We start from the raw sequence: 10,000 nt of genomic DNA, 5'->3' as shown, positions 1-10,000 counted from the left end.
ATATATATATATACACAAAGTATATATTCTCTCGTTAACGTCACAACTAACAACTAACAACATAAAAATGTCAAAAGAAAAGTAATACAAACAAATGTAAATGTCCGAACAAGAACAAACATAAAACCCAATTTTTTTTCCACGACACCAGTACCCATATCAGTTACCAACAGCGTTTGCAAAGGAAAATGTATACCCTCCGGTGCCCTGTGACTTCCCACTACATTTGGGCAGAGATCTTCTCTACAATATTCGCTAAATATTATTATTATTATTATTATTATTATTATTATTATTATTATTATTATTATTATTATTATTATTATTATTATTATTCAGTAGATGAAACCTATTCATATGGAACAAGCCCACCACTGTCTTGAAATGCAAGCTTCCAAAGTATTATTATTATTATTATTATTATTATTATTATTATTATTCAGTAGATGAAACCTATTCATATGGAACAAGCCCACCAAAGGTGTTCAATAGGAAGAATTAAGAGGAAGTACAGGAAAATACTGAAAGAAGATATCCCACTTATCAAAAAAAAAAAAATTATAAAACAAATAAATAAATAAAAATAAATATACAAATTAAATAAAAAAGTATTAAAATGCAAGTATAAGAAAACTTTCCGATATAAGCTTTCAACAACTGGAACTTCAAAAGTTCAAGCGAAGATGCACCGCATTACTGCCCTGCAACAATTCACATTGTATTTTAATAATTTACTTACATTTTTATCTGTTTATCAATTAATTTGTTATTTTTTCTTTTCTAATGACTAATCTCTTCTTCTGTATTTTCCATTGCTCCTGTTACTTCTTTCAAATGAACACCATAATATTCTTTGGAAGCCTGAATTTCAAGTCAACGGCCCATTTGGGCTTGTTCCATATGAATGGGGTTCATATTCTGAATAATAATAATAATAATAATAATAATAATAATAATAATAATAATAATAATAATAATAATAATAATAATAATACGAGCCTCTGACAACAATTGTCTGAGTTGTCCAGAAACAGTTGTCAACAACTTCGGAACAATTACCTTACAATTTGGTTCAAACATTTGGAATAAAAGATTTAACTACCAAGTTATTCTATTAAATTTGGTTTGGTATGGAAAAGTTATACTTTCTTGATAGTGAAAAGAAACTTTGATAAACGTAATAAAAATCAGAAATACAAAACGCAACAAAATGTGAAGAGATACAGCATATGGGATTTTACACACTTGTGATTTTAAAGCATGCAACATCCAGTATCTAAGGGATGAAAACACGAGAGAGAGAGAGAGAGAGAGAGAGAGAGAGAGAGAGCAGACACTTTCAGTTAAATATGTATATTACAAATTATGTTAAAAAGTTAAAAAAAATATGTATATTATATTAAAAGAAAAATATGTATATATATATATATATATATATATATATATATATATATATATATATATATATATATATATATATATATATATATATATATATATATATATATATATATATATATATATATATATAAAAGAGTTCTACGCTTCGTGAGCAGTTACAAACTCCCACTGTCCTGTAACACCATCGGATATGGGAGTTTCATGTTTCATCAAAATGTGACCTTGCTTTCAATTATTTTACAGGGTGTGTGTGTGTGTGTGTGTGTGTGTGTGTGTGTGTGTGTGTGTGTGTGTGTGTGTGTGTGTGTGTGTGTGTGTAATTCAAGATTAAAACACTGAATACCAAATCTAATAATTTGGTCTACAAGATGAAGTTATAAGCTTCACAAATTCTCTCTCTCTCTCTCTCTCTCTCTCTCTCTCTCTCTCTGTGAATTCAAGATTAAAACACCTTACGAGAAGTCTATTCATTTAGTCCAGAATATGAAGGTCAGAAGCTTCCCAAATTCTCTCTCTCTCTCTCTCTCTCTCTCTCTCTCTCTCTCTCTCTCTCTCTCTCTCTCAATGTAAGATAAAAAAAACTAAATGTCTATTAATTTAGTCCCGAAAATGAAGATTATAAGCTTCACAAATTCTCTCTCTCTCTCTCTCAACTTTAGTTAAAAAGCCAAACAGAAAGTCTATTCAATTAGTCCATAATATGAAGACCGTAAGCTTCACAAATTCTCTCTCTCTCTCTCTCTCTCTCTCTCTCTCTCTCTCTCTCTCTCTCTCTCTCTCTCTCTCTCAGAGCCACGAATGCGTGCATATGCAATTTGCCAGTATATTCCCCTAATGAGGACCACGTGTAATCATCTGTCATAAATCTAAATCATTCCCTTATTCACAAAACCTTCTTCCTTTAGGACGCCCAAATTTCTTCAGGATGCCGGAAAAAAAACGCGCTCGTGCGCCCGCGCAAAAATTGAGCTTTGGTGGATGTCCCCTCACTTGGTAATGGTTGGTTTCAAATCTCCGCTTCTTCCTTCTTCTTCTTTTTTCTTTTTCTTCTTTTTCACCTTCTTCTTCTTCTTCCTCTCCTCCTCCTTCTTCCTTCAAATCTCTCCTTTTTTTTCTTCTTTTTCATCTTCTTTTAATTCTTTTACTTCTTGTCCTTTTTCTTCTTCTTCCTCCTCCTCTCCTTCTTCTTATGAATCAACCAAGCATTTCCGCGATCAGGACTGTCTCAGCGTTTGTGAATACTCACGTCTCGGGTGTTTGTACGTTTGTGCAAATTTCTCCAGGGATTTTGGGTTCGTGAATATAAAGTTTGTGTATCAACCCACACTGCGTTTGTGACTGACTGATTCCTAAGTTTGAGAGTTTGTGAATAAACATCAAGTTAACTTTTTTAGTGTTTGTGGATATACAGTAATTTTGTTTGTTAGTATTTGTGAAGAAACATTCCATTTGCTGTTTAGAGTTTGTGAAAAAACATTCCATTTGTTTAGTGTTTGTGAATAAGCGTCAAGTTTGTAAGTTACCCTAGTGTTTGAGAGATCATTAAAGCCTAGTGTTTGTGAGGTCATGAAAACTTAAGTGTTTGTGCATATCTCAAAAGAATTTGCACGTCTGTAAAGTTTCAAGCGATTGTTAACATCAAAAACGTTTTATTAATCTGTGAAAGTCTCAAGTAGGCTATCTGTGTTTGTGAGTCACTGTTTGTTAACATCTCAAATCTTCGTGTCTCGTTGCAATTCCTCTAAATATATATAAAATGTTTCTTATTTTTGTGATTATATAGTTTGTGTCTGTCTGTGTCTTATTCTTTGTGTAGGTACTTGTGTCTGCTTGTGTGTATGTGACTGTACTGGTGTATGTGTGTTAAATAATGGAAGCGAATTCCAAAACTTGGCAGTAGAAGAAAAGATAGAGTAGCTGATTTCTTTAGAGTAAATGTGGGAAGAGTTTGCCAGACGGGTGTTACATGGCTGCCTAAGAAAAGAGTCTGCACCTTTAGCTCAACGTAACAGTGACCGATATAGTCATTGGAAGAGAGAGAGAGAGAGAGAGAGAGAGAGAGAGAGAGAGAGAGAGAGAGAGAGAGTGAGTCTGCAAGAGGGATCACAGATCAGACGGACTGCCTTAGATTCGATCCTGCCGAGCAGGAAGAATGAAAAACAAGTACAATATGCGCCGAAGTTTCTTCGGCGCAATCGAGTTTTCTGTACATCGTATAATCAAGGCCACCGAAAATAAATCTATTTTTCGGTTGTATCGGTAGGCCTATAATGCTGTACGATCCGCGGCCTGTCCTATACCGTTGCCAGATGCATGATTATGGCTAAATTTAACCTTGAATAAAATGAAAACTACTGAGGCTAGACGGCTGCAATTTGGTATGTTTGATGATTGGAGGGTGGATGATCAACACACCGATTGGCAGCCCTCTAGCCTCAGCAGTTTTTAACATGTGAGGGCGGACAGAAAAGGTGCGGACGGACAGACAAGGCCGGCACAATAGTTTTCTTTTACAGGAAACAAAAAACCAAACAAATGTGACGGCAACACTTCAAGCAGGGACGAGTAAGTACATTATACAGCTTTACCAATTGAGGAGAAGAAGCGACCTTGGAGATTTAAAACAAGAATTGTAAAACTTTGAACATCGAAAATCATTTATAAAAGTGAGAAGTTTAACAATGTTTTCCTCTAAAACTAATAAAAGAATTCTGAACAAGAGAGGATAGAGACGGATAACACAATTAAAATCAACAGAAGAGGAATTATTACATCCATTGAATGGCTTTGCAATCAAGTAATACTCACAGAAACACGAGCAGGTGAATGTAACTCGTTCAGGCCAACAAAGAACCCACCTGGAATAATAATAATAATAATAATAATAATAATAATAATAATAATAATAATAATAATAATAAAAATAATAATAATAATAATAAAAATAATAATAATAATAATAATAATAATAATAATAATAATAATAATAATAATACATTCAAAAGGTATGAAAACAATCATTCTGAACCATGCTTTTAAATACAGGGTCCTTAAAAATTCGCCAAACGGCAAACTCCCATCCTCAGACCTAAAAGAGAGAGAGAGAGAGAGAGAGAGAGAGAGAGAGAGAGAGAGAGAGAGAGAGAGAGAGAGAGAGAGAGAGAGAGACTTTTGCAAAGGTGACCTGTTAAACATTTTTAAAGCAGGGTTATCGAAATGCAAGAGGTTGATTTCTGAATGTGCCGTGGTTGCTTTGATTCAATTAGCGAGCGAAGTTGCCTTAAAGAATATCACGCACGCACGAGCACGCAAACGCACACGGACACACGCACACACACACACACATGCACACACACTCACACACAAAATATCAACAACACCACTTCTCTCCTCTAAAAGAGTGGTTGGCTTCACAAAGGGATACTTTTCCTATTCACGCCCACAATTTGTGATATACTGCATGCATGTTCCCCCATGCCTTTTTCTCCAGCATAGGTAAGACCCACAGCAGTCTAATAACTGCCATATGCATAATTCCCTGCATAGGTTAATGAGTTTAGAGAGACAGAATTTACATAGCAACGTCTCGCCTGGGGATCGAACCTGGGCCCTCTCGCTAGTAAGACAAAGTTTTCAACCATTAAAATCCTTATAGATCTTACCAAATGACGTTAGACAACGATCACTGGCGGTGAAACGCCAGGTGAAAAGACAGGTAAATCAAAACAAACAAACAAGATGAACAGACTAGCGGAGGAGGCAGGAAGCAAGGTGCATTTCTAAACTCGATAAACTGGAAGAGAGAGAGAGAGAGAGAGAGAGAGAGAGAGAGAGAGAGAGAGAGAGAGAGAGAGCTTTAAACGGACCCAAAAGGCTTATCTCTCTCTCTCTCATTCTTTCTTGCTCTCTTTCTCATTCCCCAGCTCTCTCTCTCTCTCTCTCTCTCATTCTTTCTTGCTCTCTTTCTCATACCTCTGGTGTCCCTCTTTCTCTCTCTCATTCCTCCTTGCTCCCTCTATCGCTCTCATTCCTTCTCTATCTTTCTCTCATTCCTCTTTTCTTTCTCTCTGTCTCCCATTCCTCCTTGCTCTCTCTCTGTCTCTCTCTCTCTCTCTCTCTCTCTCTCTCATTCTTTCTTGCTCTCTCTCTCTCTCTCTCTCTCTCTCTCTCTCTCTCTCTCTCTCTCCTGATAGAATCAAGCCAGGAGCCCTCTCACCCTTGGACAGCCGGGAGCTCATAGAAAATTCCTCTCGAGTCACTAGGGAAAATGAGTTTGCCACACGTTGTAGGGGAACTCAGGTCTTCTCCCCACCCCACCTCTCTTTTTAGGGGTAGGGGGGCATGGGGTGTTACAAGAGGGGAGGGAATGGAAAGGGGGGTGTGGGGGAAGAGAGAGCTAAAGGTAAATGGTCAGGAAGAGTCAGAAGACTGGAGGTCAATAAATAAATTTTTTTTTCTAACCCTGAAGGGGAGGCTGATTGAATTAAGACCACTCCTGGCGTACAGGTTAATCTGCTAAAAGAGGGGATGTGGCTAGAATTTGATATACTCTCTCTCTCTCTCTCATTCCTCCTCTATCTCTCTCTCTCATCCCTCCTTGCTCTCTCTATCTCTCTCATTCCTCCTTGCTCTCTCTCTCTCTCATTCCTCCTTGCTCTATCTCTCTCTCATTCCTCATTGCTCTCACTTTCTCTCTCTCTCATTCCTCTCTATCTCTCTCATCCCTCCTTGCTCTCTCTATCTCTCTTTCATTACTCCTTGCTCTCTATCTCTCTCTTCTCTCTTACTCTCTCTCTCTCTCTCTCTCTCTCTCTCTCTCTCTCTCTCTCTCTCTTTAAATAGATATCTCAAAATAGCTTATTTGAAAGTTCATCATTTGACACTGCTAACTGTGAGTAATGGCTGGGCTTTACTTTGACTTTTGAAGGGAATAAAATTTATTCATTATAATCCCCTCCCAGCCACACAAGGAGAGAGAAAGAGAGAGAGAGAGAGAGAGAGAGAGAGAGAGAGAGAGAGAGAGAGAGAGAGAGAGAGAGAGAGAGAGAGAGAGAGAGAGGATAAATCAACAGTGCATCTTGAAACGCCATGAAGTTGACCTACGAAACACTTTGAAAATGCAAATGAATTCGTAATACCACAAGAAACTCAGCCTGAACATAACCTCGAGTAGGACAGAATAGAGCCAGTGGACAGTGGGAAGGTACCAGCCAAACTGCAATGGACAACATGAAACTGAAGTAAAAGCCAAAGGAGCATACCCATTCCGCTTTGGAGCCAAGACTGACCTCAAATGGACTTCGTTCCAGATCGTTCACTGTTCAATGACGTCCCATACACTGGAGTTGCAATTTCAAAGGTCATGGAAGTGAAGTCCAATGAAATAATCGATGTAATAATCGAGGTTTCGTGCTCTTACGAGTTTTAGTAATTGTTGGAATAATTTCTCTTCGAAATAATTATAATCCACTCTCAACTAGGCGACGCAGAAGCGATGGTATATGATTACATTACGCTTGATAGCAAGGGGAACTCTGCATAATAGAGAACAGAATAGAATATAAAATTTAGGCCGAAGGCCAAGCGCTGTGACCTATGAGGTCATTCAGCGCTGAAAGGGAAATTGAGAGTAGAAAGGTTTGAAAGGCGTAACAGGAGGAAAACCTCGCAGTTGCACTAAGAGACAATTGTCACAAGAGATTGGAAAGTAAGATGGAAGAAAGAGAATATGAACGGAGGTACAGTAACAGGAATGAAAGGGGCTGCAGCTAGGGGCCGAAGGGACGCCGCAAAGAATCTTAGGTAATGCCTACAGTGCACCGCGTGAGGTGCACTGACGGCACTAACCGCCTAAGGGGTCGGCATAATATGGTAGTAGATATTCTGTCCATTTTTATAAATCTCAAACATTGTAAAAAAAAAAATCATTTCTAATTCATCTGTGAATTTCAACATTTCGCAACTGAAACACTCTTCTGTTCGGGTCCTAAAATACTTTTCAGTGTATTTTCCTCGGCAATTTTCACTGCGTTTACTGCTTCCTTGCCGAAGTTATTATCCGTTTTCCAGCTGAACACTCCGTTCAAAAATTGGCACGGAGAAGTGAGCAAAAATGCCTGAAGAACGCTTATGGACTCTGCAATGATTTGAAAACCCAATTTTGAAGAAGTTATTATTATTATTATTATTATTATTATTCGAATACGAAACCTATTCATATGGAACAACCCCGCCACAGGGACCACTGACTTGAAATTCCAGCTTCCAAAGAATATGGCGTTCGTTTGAAAAAGTAACAGAAAAAAAAGTTAAGTATACCTTAGTTTACCCAGACCACTGAGCTGATGAACAGCTCTCCTAGGGCTGGTCCAAAGGATTAGACTTATTTACGTGGCTAAGAACCAACTGGTTACTTAAGAATCCGAACCACATTATAGCGAGAAATGCATTTCTATCACCAGAAATAAATTCCTCTAACTCTTCATCAGCCGCCCGGAGACTCGAACTCGGGCCTAGCGAGTGCTAGTCCACAGCTCTACCGACTCACCCAACGAAGAGCCAGACGTAACAGAAGGTAACGGGAAATACAGAAAGAAGAGATCAGCTGTCAGAGAAGAAAAAATGATTAACAACTTATTAAATAAATAGATAGATATGATATAACACAAGGAGAATTGCCTTAGGGCGCTAAAGCACTGCACCTTCGGTTGAACTTTTGAGGCTCCAATTGCACAGCAACATCCTCAGGGATACTGTTCCACAGTCCAATGGAGTTGAGAATAAAGGACCTCTGGATAGAGAATCTCTCTCTCTCTCGTTGAGCACCCAGGCGCCCCCACCCTCCCAACCCCACCAAGTGCACCTGCTACCAATGTATGGAACCGACCATTAACCATTATAAATAATGACCAAATCCACAATGTGGGGGGGAGCCACGACAAGGGTAACACACAAGCCCCAGAGGGGTGAGATTTACCTACAGGTAAAAATCCCTTTCTCTCTCTCTCTCTCTCTCTCTCTCTCTCTCTCTCTCTCTCTCTCTCTCTCTCTCTCGACAAGGGTAACCCACAAGCCCCAGAGGGGTGAGATTTATCTACAGGTAAAAATCCCTCTCTCTCTCTCTCTCTCTCTCTCTCTCTCTCTCTCTCTCTCTCTCTCTCTCTCTCTCTCACACTTTTTCTCTCGCTAAATCATTCAGTTCTCCCTTTATCCTTTGGTACGTAGCTATCAACACTTTCAACAACTCCCTGTCTGTTTATAGGCTCTTCTCTCTCTCTCTCTCTCTCTCTCTCTCTCTCTCTCTCTCTCTCTCTCTCTCTCTCTACTCAAAAGCCCAGCAACATGAAAGGTACAGGCAGGGAGGAGATGACAATCAGATGTTTGGTTTAGACAGGTCAAACGGGAATGGTAAACAAAATAAAATATAATTCAACTCAATAAATTCATGTAATTAAAAAGTAAAAAGCAAATTTATACAAATTATAAAAAGGTTAGATCTAGAAAATATGCCACAGGGATGGTATGTATATGTGTATGCATATATATATATATATATATATATATATATATATATATATATATATATATATATATAATATATATATATATATATATATATATATATATATATATATATATATATATATATATATATATATATATATATATATATATATATATACATATAACATATATATAAACTCGTTGCCAATAATAATAACAAAATTAATATGACAAAAACATACTGATCATATTAAGTTCTTTAACTTTACGAAAGTACTGAGGAATCAACAAAAAAAAAAAAAAGTTTATCATCAACAATATTTCAAACGCAGGAAAAAGCTAAAATGTTTCTGAGGGAAAGAGGAAAAAACAACCTCATTTATTTAAGGCCTCTCCGCAGCCTAGTGCCAGAGAGAGAGAGAGAGAGAGAGAGAGAGAGAGAGAGAGAGAGAGAGAGAGAGAGAGAGAGAGAGAGAGAGAGAGAGAGGAAGTCATATTTGCGCAGTTGCCTTTCAAGTCTTTGCTAGATAAAGTCGTCGACAAACAATATGATAAATTAATGCTTTCAGTCACAACAACAAAAACAACTGATAATTAATATAACAAATGCAATCCTTTATCACAACAACAATAAGATACAATAAATAAAGATAATTAATTTTCATATGAGTTCGTAGTCAAATCAAGTCCATGGAATAGTATATTAACTCAAACATAATGTTTGAACTCAAACATAACATTTTAACTCAGACTATTAGTTTTACACAAAACCTAATATTTTAACTCAAACTATTATTTTCACTCAAAGCTTTATATCTTAACTCAAACCTATTATCTGGATCCAAAAATATCTCAACTCAAACCTGATATTTTCACTCAGATTCAATATTTTCATCTAAACTTAATATTTTTATTACAACCTAATATTTAACTCAAACCTAACATCTTAACTCAAACCTGATATTTTGACTAAAACCTAATATTGAACTCAAAACCTAATATCTTAACTCAAACCTGATATTTTGACCTAAACCTAATATTGAACTCAAAACCTAATATCTTAACTCAAACCTGATATTTTCACTAAAACCTAATA

The 10,000-nt window shown here is 37.0% G+C and overlaps 1 protein-coding gene across 4 annotated transcripts in view; it reads right to left on the bottom strand.

Moving 5' to 3' along the window:
• LOC136849965 (solute carrier family 45 member 3-like) overlaps positions 1-10,000 on the bottom strand; it is a 156,568-nt gene that overhangs the window by 110,912 nt on the left and 35,656 nt on the right. For 2 of the 4 annotated variants that reach the window (XM_067123491.1, XM_067123489.1), the window contains exon 2: positions 4,210-4,259. The exons of the other annotated variants lie outside the window; for them this stretch is intronic. The gene's annotated coding sequence lies outside the window, so the exon portion shown is untranslated. The remainder of the gene's footprint in view (positions 1-4,209; positions 4,260-10,000) is intronic. 4 annotated transcript variants of the gene reach the window in all.

Source organism: Macrobrachium rosenbergii, chromosome 21 (assembly GCF_040412425.1).
Source record: "Macrobrachium rosenbergii isolate ZJJX-2024 chromosome 21, ASM4041242v1, whole genome shotgun sequence".
In the NCBI taxonomy this organism is placed as follows: Eukaryota; Metazoa; Arthropoda; class Malacostraca; order Decapoda; family Palaemonidae; genus Macrobrachium; species Macrobrachium rosenbergii.
Note: the sequence above shows the minus strand (reverse complement) of the source record. Positions and strands in the feature narration are given on the sequence as shown.